The following is a 16,050-nucleotide window of genomic DNA, read 5'->3' as shown; positions in this document are numbered from 1 at the left end:
CAAATGTTATCGCGGTTTTACTTCTGCTTTTAAGAAAAAATTATTATAAAAACGCTAATTATTTCATTGAGCACAATTGTCACTAAAATGTTATCACGAAGTGACGTCATTAAGTAGATTGCATAATATTTGTAAAATGTTTCTCAGCATTCGCGGAATTTACAAAAAGTTGACAAAATTTTAAATGTAATCCGAATTTTTTGAAAATATAGGTCCATTTACCCGTCAAAAATTACAAAAAAAGTCACAGTTTTAAATAAAGACTTCACGGGGAATCAAATGAGACCAAACTTATAATCATCGGGATAGTAGTTAGGATATTATAGCCAAAATAAGCAGATATTTGTGTTACAAAAAACTAATTTTGGTTTGGAATAATGGTTTTCACATGCATTCTAGAGTCGAAAATATTGGAAAAATTCTATAGGAGTACTTCTTTTATTTTTCTTGAAACTCCCAAGGAAATGGGCGGATTTTGTTTTATCTACATTCACATAGAAGGTTTCCCATTGAGGAAAGTTATCGGGTTGTTGAAATAAATCATTAGACTTCCTAAACGGAAATAGAATTCAAATAAACCGCTTTAACTTATATGCATTATTAAAATATGTGTAAATCGCGTAATTATCAAAATCGTTTTGTCCGCATGTGATTTTCATGTACAGCAAGACCATATCTTTTAATTTGTATATATTTTTCGAAATATAATTTGGACGCTAAGATGTAGCATCGGCTGCATCTTAGCATTAAAAAACCTATAAGACATCGCTAATTTGCGCAAAGTTCATACAATTTCGTTCCGCATCCGGTTTTAGTGTCACCATGAAAATCTGCATCTATATATACCTATTTCAAGGCAATCAGTCAAGAACCGTGGATGTAGCATCACACACTATTTTTGGGATAAAATGAATGTAGTTCCCTTATCAGTAAAGTTTTTAAATCTCTGTTTCCGCAAAAAGGAAGATGCTGCACTAGTTTTTTCATATTAGTGGAAGCTGCCGACAGAATACGCGATAAAATGCGCGATATTTTCAAAAACAATATTAGGTGATTTTCCTACCTTGGAATTTCTCCTATCTCGCGTTTTAGTAGATGGATTTTAACGAATAATGATTTATTAGATCCGCAACGTAAAAATCCAAAATTTGCAATCATGCACGAGTAAATCGAATGCCAACTGTACAAATTAGACCCAAAATATATGATTTTTAGAAATTTGTTCGCACAAAATTTTCGTATTTGGATACAGATTTCTCTGAAGCTGTGTAGGCTACATTCACGACACATATATCAAATAAATCAGAATCGTGAGTTCTTCATTCCTATATATGATTTTTTGAAAAACCTGTTTGCGGAACGAAATTATAAGAACATTTCAAAAAACACTTAAAATCTGGCTTCAAAATGTCAGCATCATTTAATGGTAGACGCAGATCAAATTTTGAGAAGTTATACACTAGTGAGATGATCCTTATTTAGTTGCCTTCTACTTTTACTTTAACGGGAAAATCGTGAAAAGTGTGGTTTAATCACAAATCGAGAGAAAACAAAAAAAGACACGTTGGCTTCAACCCATTTTTACCCATTTTTTAACATAAATATAGCCACAGCTTCCACGCAAATCGACTTTGAAGGCCAATATTTTTTGCCAAGTCTAAAAACATTTCATTTTATCCAAAAGCATTTAAATTGTGCAATATACAACCACTATTCGCGAGTTATAAAGGGGTAAACCTTGGCTTCAACGATGTTAAATTTTCAATAATATTGCCCATATACACTTTCATACGGCCAAAATGTGTCTCATCGAAATAATGGTTTTAGACCCCAAGTATTTTGGAATGTGTGTTCAGACAATTTGGAGTCGATTGAGCAATGTCCGTCCGCCTGTCTGTCTGGCTGGCTGGAGCGCACGATAACTCTCGAACGTATCAACCGATTCGGTTCAAATTTTGCCTTTCGTAATATTTTACACAAACTTAGTTTAAGTCCGAAGATGGTCCACTCGGTCCATATCGGTCCACTCCTTCCGGTACCTCCCCCACAAAAGTTCGAAAATGTTGGGAAAATTTGTGCGCACGATAACTCTTGAAGGGAGTAACCGATTTGGTCCATACTTTGCCCATCGTGAAATGTGTACCAGACTTAGATAAGGTTTTAATATGGATTCAATCGGTCCACTCCTTCGGGTATCTCCCACACAAAATTTCGGAAAAGTTCAGTTTAGGGCCATCTCTCGAATCGCTTTGATTTTTGTTTTAGCAACTTGTATTCACTGCCCTCCATACGGCGGTACAAGTTTCATCAGGGGCAAGTCCATACTTCCTGAGAAAATAGCCTGAAAGTTTCAAAAAAAACCCTATGACACCGTGTGAGGTGGTTGGAGCGCAAGATAACTCTCAAACGGTTCTGCCGATTCGGTCCAAAATTTGGCCATAGTAATATTTTGTCCAAACATAGTTCAAGTTTGAAGATAAGCCATATCGGTCCACTCCTTCAGGTACCTCCCGCACAAAAGTTCAAAAATTTTCGGAAAAATTGTGCGCACGATAACTCTTGATGGACGTAACCGAATTGGTCCATACGTTACACATCCTAACATATCTACCAGATATAGATCAGGTTATGGGCTATATTTGTCCACTCCTTCGGATACCTCCCACACAAAATTTTGGATAAATTCACTTTAAGACCTGCTCTCGAATCACTTTGATTTTTGTTGAGGCAACTTGCATTCGCTGCTTCAATTACGACAGTAAAAGTTTTTTCAGGGACAAGTCCATACTTCTTGACAAAACAGCCCGAAAGTTGTAAAAAACCGCTATGTCATCATATGTAGTGGCTGCAGAGCTCGAACCGAATACTGTGTTCGTCCATACTTTGGATATCGTAATGTTTCTTTGAATATTAGACGAAATTCGAAGGTGGTGGATATAGGTCCACTACTTCCGGTACCTCCCCCACAAAAGTTCGCAAATATTCGCTAAAATGGTACGCACGATACCTAATAGACCTAGCAACCGATTTGGCCCAAACTTTGAATCTCTAAATATTGTCGAAATTTAGTTTATGTTTAAATTTAGGCCCTATCTGTCCAATACTTGGGGTACCACCCACACAAATATTCAAAATTTTTGTGTGGTTAAGGGTCTGTTCGAGGATCTTTTAGACATTTTTACCGAAGGTTTCCCTAGTGGTCCTGCTTACAGCAATAAAAAAAACCATCTATCGATATCCCCACAAATTTTTGGGCTTTAATCCTATCCACATTTTTGTCGGTTTAAACGTCCAACTTTTTGAAAATCCCCTAAATACACAAGTTTTTTTTAGGGAAAACAGGTATTTCAATCCACACAGGCTGAGGGTATATCTCTGTCGGCAAAGTCGACTGATACTTTTTTACTTCTTTTTTATTTATTTATATTTATTTATTAAAAATTTATTATTACAACTTACAATAAACTTATATTTAAAAAAGCTGTAGCAACTAAAGCTATTTCAAAAATAACAAATTTCAAAAATAACAAATTACATTTATATTTACCCAGCAAACCAATCGTACCGACATCTTAACGAAATCGGAACAAAATTCGGACGATGCGTCCGATGTCTGATCCGAAATCGTAACGATATCTTAACGAAAGTTGTATGAAGTGGTTGACACAATTTCGGAACGAAGTGTCGGAGCGACATCGTATCGATTTCGGTCCGATTTCGTAACGAAATCTGAAGAAAATCCTTGGGAAATTCGGAAAGGAAATTTCTTTCCGACAATCGTTCCGAAATCGGAACGAAATCAGTACAAAATCTGAACTATTTCCCCTCCGAAAAATCGTTTAGAAATCGGAACGAAATCGGAGCGACATCGTATCGATTTCGGTCCGATTTCGTAACGAAATCTGAAGAAAATCCTTGGGAAATTCGGAAAGGAAATTTCTTTCCGACATTCGTTCCGAAATAGGAACGAAATCGGTACAAAATCTGAACTATTTCCCCTCCGAAAAATCGTTTAGAAATCGGAACGAAATCTGAACGACGTAGCTTCCGAAATTGTTCAGACTTATCGTACATCCGACATTTGGTTCGCTGGGTATATGTATTTTTGTAATTATGTATACAATGACTCTCAAGAGATATGTAAATAAATTACGCACGATCTTAAATTATATCAAATTCAAAATATTTTTCAATTCAAAATACTTGCAGTTTTGCGTAATATACACAAAACTGCAAGTATTTTTAAAAAGGTATTTTTTCATGGATTTTTTATATTTTGGCTGCCGTAATTCAAATATGTTTTCAATTGTAAAATAAAAACGTAGCATAACAATTAATTTTTTAAACTCAATGGACTGACCTGTAAGTATAATGCCTACGTCACTACGGGTTCAATGTAATTAGGAAACGTAAATGAATTATTATTCCCTCTACCCTTACCTCTTTTTCCGCTCTTTATTAATAATGAAAAACCACAACAACAAAATGGAACATTAACATTTAGCACTTGTATTATTTATTAATTAATGCAGTTTTTGCATTTTTAACATTTGATCTTGACTTGGTCAAGCAACACAACGAAGCCAAGACATAGCCGCCAGCCAATGTGCTGCGCTAGAGCCGAGTTATACATTTTTGCAGTGGCAGAGCGCCCAAAACAAAATTAAAGCAAATATTTAATGATGAGCAGCAGCAAAGCGGTCTATGAAGACGACGTTTCGGGTGTGTGTGACGGATTTTTATGGGACAGTGTCTTTTCGGCAAGCTATTGGTTCACATTAAAACCAAACAATCACTGCGTATAAAAAACATTTCAAGCGTCTACGATCACCGCTTCTTACACAGCTAACTGGCTGGCGGGCGAACCTTTTTCCAAACGAATTTCGCAAACGGCAGCGCATTCATGTGAAGGCTGTCGCCAAAGATACAACAAACAATACTACAAACAAAACAAAATACCTAATACAAATAATAGTACAATAAATAAAAAAAACCTCAAGTACAACAATAAGACAAGTTAAATACAAAATATCAAACTTATTGAAAAATTATTTTTTTTAACTTAAAATTTGTTTTCTTAAGAAATTTAATATAAGGTGTGTTTATTTTAAAGAAGTGGAAATGTGTTTTTTTTTTTTGCAATTTTTTAACAATTATTAATTTTTTTTGTTTTCTTGTTTTCCTTTCAGGTTTTAATAAACAAAAAACTCATCCTGAATATATTTTGATAAGGAACCTCATACACTTTGTTGTTAATATTTCTACCTATAAATTTGGTAAGTATTAAGAAAAATAATTTTAATTAAGATTAATATATCTAAAATATTGGGGTTATTCTGAACGAAAATTCGCTGTGCATTTTATCTTTCCGCCATTTCAACTTAAAGGATAAAGTGAGAAAATTGAAAGGGCAAACAATTTTTGGTCCACTACAATCTAATTTTGATTCACAAAGTTTTGTATCAGTCCCTGTAAGAACCACAGATCGATGTTTAATTTGCACCAGTCATGATTTTCCGGACCTTTTTTAATTTGTGATGAAGTCTTCTAAGGTTACATGGCACTTCCTTCTTCAAGTTGAAACGGCAGAGAGACAACACTCACGGGGAATTTTCATTCAGAATAACCCCCAAAATCTTGGCGTTAGAAAATTAATTTTTTTTTGAGAAATTTCGTGTTGATTTATACAAATTTATACAAAACCCTTTTATGGTCAAAATTTACTCACGTTTTTATATTAGAACTTCAAAAAACCCCAACAAATAATACAAAATTTTTTTATTCATTAAGAATTTGTGGATAGTTAATAAAATATGTGAAATGAACACAACATGTTTTGTTGTGAAGAAGGGTGACAAATGATGTGTAGATTTCGTATACGTCATTTAAGAGTAAATTATGAAAACAATTTGTATTCATTAAACCACCGCATACATTTGAATATATTAAATGTATCGGTATGCGTGTCTTCTTGTGACTTTTTATTGACATATAATTGACAAAATATTCAGTATTATACCAAAAAAGTTGTTTTTATAGCAGAATTAAAAAGAAACAATGTTTTTTAAAGAAAGATCTTACTTTCAAGTAATTTTTTCCGTTAAATATTTTTAGCGCTAAATGTAATACTTGATTAAATTTTATTTTATATTTGTACGATATACCTTATTCAGCCATCCGTCATATAATGAATACAGATGGACAGAGACCTTTAAAAGGAGTTAACATTTTACTATGTAAACAATATAAAAATATTTTGTGATTTTTAACAATTGCTCTGTTCCAGAATCTGCAAGAATCTACATTAGGCCGGAACGATTTGTATAGAAGGAAAAACAGCTTATTGGGCCCTTCGAGTTTCTGATTCCACGGGATTGTACTGAGCAAAAAAGTCCACTAGACCATGTGTCTACGGCGAAAATTGATTTTGACTTGAAGTTTTTTATCCACAAGGCCAAAACTGCCTGAAGGAGCATTCCAATGCTTTTGTGATTTACTAGAGAGTTCCTAATAATTGTCTTAGTGTTGGATCGAAAATCTCAATGGTTTGGCTGTTATATGCCAACGTATTAAACAACGCGAATAAATAACTTCAAAATCGGGAAGCTCAATTTTCACTTTGCTCAGTACAGTCCCAGGAAGAAAAGCGAAGGGCCCAATAAGGTATTCAAATGTTAGTTTGTGAAACAGAGCAAATACATGCTATCAGAATGATAGGAGGTCTCTATCCAATATATCGCAAATGTTGGTTTTTCTCGGACTACGTTTTTTCGACTTTCGATTGGGTAGCGGACATAACTCCCGCATTTTTTGGAACATAAGTTCCAATGGGAGTTATGTACTTTGTTAAAATTTAAGTGATTTTTAATTAAATAAATATTTCAAATGCCCATTTTGAGATAAACGCATTTTAATGTTTTGCGTCACAACTGCGTGGAGCTGCCTAGAGGAAATATTTATATTTTTGACTTGAATTATTAATAATAGTATATAGAACATTTTTGTAAAAATATAGAGGAATATGTATTGGAATATGAACGTTATAGAGAGTTTTTTAAAAATATAATTTTTGTCGATTTGTTCCATATCCACTCTTATGACACAAATGTGAAATATTGTACACCATATGGAACAAAGTGACAAACAATTTTTCCATCTTTTCCTCAATAAATTAAAAGCTTCTAAATAACTGAAAAAGCATACGACGGTACAAGTTTCAACAGGGGCAAGTCCATACTTCCTGAGAAAATAGCCTGAAAGGTGCAAAAACAAGTAAAAAAGTATCAGTCGGCTTTGCCGATAGAGATATACCCTCAGCCTGTGCAAATTGAAACACTTTTTTCACAAAAAATTTATGTGTTTAGGGGGTTTCAAAATTTTGGTCGAATGAACCGACAAAAATATTGATTAGGATTAAAGTTCAAAAATTTTGCAGAAAAGGTACTTAAAGGAATGGACCGACATAGACCATGGGGGTGCCATAGGGGATTTTTATACCCTTCGGGCTGTTTTCTCAAGAAGTATGGACTTGCCCCTGAAACAACTTTTACCATCGTAATTGAGGCAGCGAATGTAAGTTGCTTCAATAAAAATCAAAGTGATTCGATAGCAGGTCTTAAAGTGAACTTATCCAAAATTTTGTGTGGGAGGTACGGGATGGAGCGGACAAATATAGTCCATATTCGAACATGATCTATATCTGGTAGATATTATGAGAATGTGTAAAGTATGGACCACATCGGTCACTCCCAACAAGAGTTATAATTTTTCCGATTATTTTTGAACTTTTGTGGGGTAGGTACCTGAAGGAGTGGACCGATACGGCTTATCTACGAACTTAAACTAAGTTTGGAAACAATATTACGAAGGAAAAATTTTGGCCGGAATCGGCATATCCGTTCGAGAATTATCTTGCGCTTCCACCCATAAACATGGTGTCATAGGGTTTGTTTTTCAACTTTCAGGCTATTTTTTCAGGAAGTATGGACTTGCCCCTGAGAAAACATGTACCTTCGTATAGGGGACAGTGAATACAAGATGTTACAACAAAAACCAAGGCGATTCGAGAGCAGGTCCTAAACTTAACTTTTCCGAAATTTTGTGTGGGAGGTACTCGAAAGAGTTTACCGATTGAGTCCATATTGGAACCTCATCTAAGTCTAGTAGAAATTTCATAATATGCAAAGTATGGACCAAATCGGTTACTCCCTTTAAGAGTTATCGTACGCACAAATTTTCCGAACATTTTCGAACTTTTGTGGGGGAGGTACCGGAAGGAGTGGACCGATATAATCCATCTTTGAACTTGAACTAAGTTTGGACAAAATATTACGAAAGCCAAATTTTGGACCGAATCGACAGATCCGTTCGAGAGTTATATTGCGCTCCAACCACTACACACGGTGTCATTGGGTTTTTTGTAACTTTCAGGCTATTTTCTCAGAAAGTATGGACTTGCCCCTAATGAAACTAACAGCGTCGTATAGAGGACAGCGAACACAACTTGCGTAAACAAAAATCAAAGCGATTCGAGACCAGGTCCTAAACTGAACTTTTCCGAAATTTTATGTGGGAGGTATCCGGGTGTTGACCGATTGAGACCATATTGGAACCTAATCTAAGTTTGGTAGAAATTACACGATGTGCAAAGTATGGACCAAATCGGTTATTCCCTATAGGAGTTATCGTGCGCACAAGTTTTGCGACAATTTTTGAACATTTGTGGGGGAGGTACCTGAAGGAATGGACCTATATGGCCCATCTTCGAACTTAAATAGAATCTGGACAAAATATTTCGATACCCAAAATTTGAACCGAATCGATTGAACCGTTCGAGAGTTATCGTGCGCACCAGCCTGCCAGACAGACAGACGGACGGACATTGCTAGATCTTCTCAAAATTGTCTGAAACGGATATCGTACAAATATACTTGGGGTCTAAAACCATTATTTCGATGAGGCACATTTTTGGTCGTATCAAAGTGTAAATACCCTCTTTAGCCTAAAGGCTGAGGGTATAAAAACCCATGACACCGTGTGTAGTGGTTGCAGCGCAAGAGCACTCTCGAACGGATATGCTTATTCGGTCCAAAATTTGGCCGTTCTAATATTTTGTCCACTCCTTCAGGTACCTCCCCCACAAAACTTCAATAATGTTCGGAAAAATTGTGCGCACGATAACTCTTGAGTGGAGTGACCGATTTGGTCCATACTTTACACATTCTAATATGTCTACCAGATATAGATCAGGTTTGAATATGAACTATATTTGTCCACTCCTTCGGGTACTTTCCACACAAAATTTCGGATAAATTCAATTTAAGGCTAGCTCTCGAATCACTTTGATTTCTGTTGAAGCAACTTGCATACTCTGCCACCTTTACCTCGGCAAGAGTTTTTTTCAGAGACAAGTCCATACTTCTTGAGAAAATAGCCTGAAACGTGCAAAAAACCCTAGGTCACCGAGTGTAGTGGTTGGAACGTAAGATAACTCTCGGGCGGATCAACCGATTTGGTCCAAAATTTGGTCTTCGTCATATTTTGTCCAGTTCGAAAATGGGCAATATCGGTGTTTCCCCCAATATTTGAAAAATTTCACTAAAATGGTATGCACGATATATCTTGAACGGGACAACCCATTTGGTCCAAAGTTTTGATCTCCTAATATTTTGTCCTAATTTAGTTTAACTTCTAAAATGATCCACATCGGTCCTCTCCTTACGGTACCTCCCCCACCAAACGTTCAACACTTATGTCTAAATGCAGATTAGGGTCTGTTCGAAGATCCTTGGGAAATGTATACCGAAGCTGTTCGTTGTGGTCCCGAGCGAGATTATGTTTTCCGTGGACAAGTCCATGCTTCCTGGCATAGTGATACAAAAGTTATACTATGACCCACTAAAGTGACTAGTGGGCGCGATATCTATCGAAAAGATATGACCCCCAAAATAAGATCAACTTCCATAATGGAATATGTCGGTCCATTCCTTCAAGTACCTCCTCCGCAACATTTTGAACTTTAATTCTAATCCACATTTTTGTCGGCAAGTTCAAATGTCCAAAAAGAGCCCCAAAATTCTGTACGTAGATAAAAGTTTCGCCGAAAACGAAAGTATTTGTGAAAAAATCGCGCGATTTTCTTTGCAAAATGTCCAGAAGTAAAACAATACCGTAGTATGGTACAACTTCTCCGAAACTTCTACGGACATAATTTCGTTTTTGGTTCGCACTTAGGCTTTCTTAAATGTATAATTCCGCTTACATTCTAAACTCTACTCTAAAATAAATAAAATTTGTATAATTAAGAATCTCAAAATTAATCAAAGAAATAATTTTGAAATAAGGAAAAAATTGGTGGGAGTTAATATCCGCGATTTTTGGGAGTTATGTCCTCGAATTTTGAGACTTACATATATCCGCAAATCAAAGCAGACAAAAATAACTTTAGGCGTTTTTCCGGGCACCGCCCGAGAATAATAAAAGTTAGAAATTATTTTCGAACTAACCTAGTATTGGTTATTTTCTTCGAAAATATTCCCTAAAATGAACATAATGTACTAAAATTCCATATATTTTATATTAATCCATATATTTATTTCATACTTTAAATTTGCCATTTTGAAGCAAATTGATATCAATATTCCAAATTCGACATTATTGTTCAACAAACCTAGTATTGGTTATTCCCTTCGAAAATATTCCCTAAAAGTGATATGTGTTAATGGAACTTATAGTACGTTTATATATGTCCGGATTTAACAAACCCACTGGGTTTCAAATGTCATTTCCATTGCCTATACGTCAAATAAATCCTCATAAAGAAGGTTAACCCTGCAAAAACCTATAATATAAACAGCATATTAAATTCTATAATTTTCAATCAATCCATATATTTCATGTTTTAAACTTGACAGTTGTTTCTTAACAAAAAAGTATGTACTCGCGGGACACGAAGTACGAGATTTAAGATTACAAAACAAAGAATGAAACATGGCATAGTCTGCGCAACTCTTAATTAACCCAGATAAAGCCAATGGTCGTTTAAACGCCACATAAAATGGTTGCAAAAATTGACGTAAAACTCTAGTTTTTTCGAATATTTTTGTGGGGTTTTTTGAATTTTGTTATAGTATTGTCTGTTATTTGTCATTTCACGCTTAGATCAATACATTTGATCTACGAATTTCCACGCAACTTTTTTGTAATTTTCTACTTTTGATGAAAAATTTAAATATGCGATAAAAATTCATTCATAATTGTTAGAATCATATAACGTCAGGGATTTGTTAGGAATATAGTAAGAGTATTTTCTCAATCAAAAACCAAGGGATTGGCATGTGAGGATACACCAATATTAGCCTCCAAAGTTTTTGGCACTTTTAAAAGAAGGACCGATTGCAGGAAAACTGTACGTTTTAGAGAAAAAAGTTATTTATTTAACAAATTTCATAAAAAATTTTAAGTTTTCTCGCAAAAAAATCTCGGCACTAAGTGGGTTAATAACAATGTACAACACAAAAAATAATTATAAGATAATTCGGGCAGATTATGAAAGAGGACCGAAAAAAAAGAAGGCACGTGTATCGGCGTTTTGAAAGTTTACATCGGCAAGTAACCCAAATAGGCGTGGCAAGTTCCGCCCATTTATACAGGTTTTGAAATATTCGACATCAGATTCATTGGAATTTTTGCATTTTAGGTATAAAGTGTCTTCGGCAATATTACTGACAACAATGCGGGGTATCTTTTTATGAGAAAATTAACCCTCATGCAAGTCACTAAACGGGTCTTTTTGGTCCCTTTTTTGAAAAACACTTAAAAACTCCTTTAAGATGTGATCGTTCGTATCAGATCAAAAATTTCTACAAAATTATTTGCCAAAAAAATTTACTATAGGTCCCCGAATATACCAAAATTAGATGGAGAATATTTTTGCCTTTGACGTCTTCTATCTAGAATGAAGTTTTGTGGGACAAAACTTAATAAACTCATATAAAGTACAACATTAGCCCTAAAACGTGATTTTACTTTTGGTAGATTCCGGGCGTTTAGGTAATATTTAGTTTTGGTGTATTCGGGGACCTATAGTAAAATTTTAAGGCAAATAATTTTGTAGAATGTTTTGATCTATTACGATCACATTTTCAAGAAGTTTTTAAATGTTTTTGAAAAGGGACCAAAAAGATACCCCGCATGGTTGTCAGTAATATTGCCAAAGACACTTTATACCTAAAATGCAAGGATTCCAAGGAATCTGATGTCGAATGTTTCGAAACCTGTAGAATTGGGCGGAACTTGCCACGCCTATTAACATTAATTCCCGGTGTAAACTTTCAAATCGCCGATACGTGCGCCTTCTTTTTTCGGTTCACTTTCATATTCTGTGCGGGTTTTCTTGAATTGTTAAAAAAGTTAAATTTTTGTTGTACAGTGTAATAGCCCATATGGCTCTATACCGCAAGAAGTTTACTACTGAGGTTTAGGGGATTTGAAATATCGCGAGTTTTTTATTTGTTTATCGCGTACGAGTTTATAATATCTCTTGAACCAAGTTTAAATGAATGGAGCTTACACCTGGAAAGTTTTTGCAGATTCTGAAACTACAATATTCATACATGAGAAAAATCAAGAAAAAATCGGCGTAGCACATTTTAAATAAATCGCGGTCATAGATCTATTTTTAGCGTTTATTTAGCTTTTCACGATTTTGAACGGAAACCGCAAGCCATATTTTATGAACTCATAGCTATGTTGGGGGCTTCACCGTGTCAGCAATTTCCAGTGGAAAGCGATAAATATTAAGATTTTTAATATAGTCCTTTATTCTCGCCAAAAAAAAAAAAACAAAATTCACGGTTTTGCTACTTTTTTCCATGGACGAAATATTTTTATAAATTGCATAATGTATTTATTTAAGAAACAAATTTAAATTATTAAAGAAAAGGTAGAAAGGCACAACATGTATATTACATACCTTTTTGACGATTTATTTCTACTTGAAATGCAGTTATCGAATGTGGAGCTTAAGGAGAGGCATATTCGATTTTAAGTCATTTTTGGTGTATACCATTCCAAAAAGTTATATATTGTGAGGGTCTTTGCTGCGAAAATCCAAAGTCTATCAGGAAAATGCGAGTTCCATTCCATTTTTATACCCTCCACAATAATATGGAGGGTATAATTAAATTTATCAGACCCTATAAAGTATATATTCTTGATCAGGGTGAAATTCTATGTCGATATAACCATGTCCATCTGTTGAAATCAAGATACAGCTCGCAATCTTTAAGATAATTTGGTACAGAAGTGTCTATTATTCCTAGGATGTTTGGTATTGCAAATTGGCTATATCGGTCCACGTTTTGATATAGCCCACATAGAACGGTACCACCCGATTTTCGGTATTTTGAAAGTTTTAGCCTCATTATCACACCGAAATGCCAGAAATTTGGTACTTAGTCTTCGTTGGGGGTATAAAACTTTCCCCCAGAAATTTGTCGGCACAGGACCACGCCTTCAATTAGCCCCGATAGAACGCTACCTCCTGATTTTCGGTATTTTAAAGGGTGTGGCCTCGATATCCCACCGAAATACCTAGGTCCACGCCTTCATATAGCCCCCATAGAACGGTACCACCTGATTTTCGGTAAGTGTGTGGCCTCAATATCCCACCGAAATGGCTGAAATTTGGTATTTAGTCTTCGTTGATGGTATAACACTTTTCACCTGAAATTTGAAGGTATAGGTCCATGCCTTCATATAGCCGCCCTGTACCTCCCGATTTTCGTAGTTCTGGAGGTTGTGACATGACTAAAAATTGTTATTTAGTCTTCCAGGGGTTTATAAAATATCCTATATCCCACAAAGAAGCGTACCTCTTGATTTTCAGCATTTTGAAGGTTTTAGCCACATTATCTTACCGAAATATCGGAAATTTTGACGTTTTGATATGGCCTTCTATAGAACGGTACCTCCCGAATTTCGGTATTTTGAAGTTTAGACACATTGTTTTGCCGAAACTGCTGAAATTTGGTATTTAGTCTTCTTCATAAACCAAAGGAAACTAATTGTTCCATTTTACTTCAATACAACTCGTGGTGGAGGGTATAACAAGTTCGGCCTGGCCGAACTTAACGCCGTTCTTACTTGTCAGACTTTGCATACTAAAAAAATTATCTTGCAATGATTTTTTTACAATTATTTTTAAATACTTATTGTTGTAATTAGTATAACAGTTTCATTTCCTATTAGCTTCATATTAAATCCTACTATAACCAAATATACTTTGTAAATTAAAATTTTCCAAAATATTATTAACCCCTCCGTATATCGTCAATAATAACAGCAATTATGTCCCTCATGTTTCTTTGTTCTCTGTTGTTGCTGCTTTCGTGAAAACCCGTTATTAGTTGAAATTATTCCACTATTTTTGTTTCTAGAATCCTTTCTTTATGCGGAATATTGTGGAAAATTTTGTTGTTTTACGTCAAATCTAACCTTGGCAATAATTTAATTCCATGGAAATGTTTTATTGCCATAATTATTGGTTAATACATTGCTGTAAAAAAACTGGTTTCGTTTTGACATCAAACTAACTAAATGTTAAGAGCTTCACTTAAAAAAATCATCGACTGGCTTGAAATTAAAAAGAATAAAAGAATTAAAAAGGGCTGGCAAGGGAGCTACATTTGAATTAGGTTATCATTTGCCTTTATTTTTCGAGATAACCGATTCTAGCATTAACGAATTAATCTGGAGTTATTCTTGATTTTTTGTATTTCTATTTTTTTGTCATTTAAATAATCATAGTTTTTTAGATACTCAAATGCATTCCTTCTGTTAGAAATTACATATACAGTGTCCCACATATGTCTTCGTACCCCTGGTAATAAAATATTTATTAGTGACAATCAGTAGCTTGGGAAAAAGTTTTGCAAAATATTTAACTGTATTTGTCCTTCTTATACATTTCTTCCATGTTACTTGAAAGAACTGGCGAATTTTGTTAACTAATTCAAATGTTATTCACGAAATACTAAAAAATGTGCCCTTATTGATCCCACAAAAGTCTTCGTACTTTTCGGAACTTCTTTGATTTTATTCAAATTGCCTCAAATTTCCACGGTTTCTGTTAAAAGTCAATAAGAAGGTGATGTTCGGATACTTTTCTGGTCTGTTGCGCGGAATATGTAGTAAGGTTTGTGAAAAAAATTGCAAAACAAATGGGACATTTTTGTCGTACTTTAATGATCAAGTTAATCTTCAAAGATAAATATTTCGTTCAGTGAGTTAATTCCGCTAATAATTTGAATAAGTATATTCAAAGAAATCTCCGATTTGCCGCTTTCAAAAATGAAGATTCACTTGAAAGAAGGCCAAAATTGTATGTAATTTGACTTAAGGTTGCTAAAGATATGATCATAACTTGCATATGACAACTAAAGATCTGTTTATTTTTGTGTCGAATATAAGGTAAGACCTCTAGAAATCACACTGCAATATTATGATTGATGTAACTGTACAAAAGGCGGCCATAAATGCAGTTCGAAAATATTGAACAAATACTAACCCTCCTTTTGTAAATTATGTAAAAAGAAAATAACGCCTAGACCTTGCACGTGAATGAAAAAATGCGACTTTCACATTTAGTAGGGTTTTCATATACTTCCTTAAAATTAAGTACTGAATTTGGGGTTTATTTGTTGGATCGAAGGTGTGAAAATAACAACAAAAGCTGATTACATTAAAATAAGAACTTTAGTCGATAGGCATATATTAATTATGTTGTGATTTTGAGCCATACCGCAGTTAGTGGTGTTTACTAATTGGAATAAATAGATGCATTCACCTGAAATCTATGATGAATTTACATTATTGAGATAAATTTATCTTCCCGTTCAGAAAAATTGGGATGCCTTAAGACATAACGTCATATATAAAGGGCATAATTAAGGTGTATTACCTATAATATCAGGTTAAAACAGAGGTATATTGTTTCAAAACGCTAGACAAAGGATAATAGTGTAAACTCCATCAAATTTTAAGGAGTTT

The 16,050-nt window shown here is 34.5% G+C and overlaps 1 protein-coding gene across 6 annotated transcripts in view; it reads left to right on the top strand.

The window, feature by feature from the left end:
- LOC141390113 (very long chain fatty acid elongase 7) overlaps window positions 1-16,050 on the top strand; it is a 124,621-nt gene that overhangs the window by 87,001 nt on the left and 21,570 nt on the right. For 5 of the 6 annotated variants that reach the window (XM_073962689.1, XM_073962685.1, XM_073962684.1 and 2 more), the window contains one exon: window positions 5,190-5,276. The gene's annotated coding sequence lies outside the window, so the exon portion shown is untranslated. Of the gene's footprint in view, window positions 1-4,514; window positions 5,097-5,189; window positions 5,277-16,050 lie in introns of those variants that run through there. The other variant, XM_073962686.1, reaches the window with a different exon arrangement.

The sequence above is a fragment of the Musca autumnalis genome, unplaced genomic scaffold (genome assembly GCF_047663935.1).
Source record: "Musca autumnalis isolate F117 unplaced genomic scaffold, ASM4766393v1 scaffold_1, whole genome shotgun sequence".
Classification (NCBI taxonomy): domain Eukaryota; kingdom Metazoa; phylum Arthropoda; class Insecta; order Diptera; family Muscidae; genus Musca; species Musca autumnalis.
Note: the sequence above shows the minus strand (reverse complement) of the source record. Positions and strands in the feature narration are given on the sequence as shown.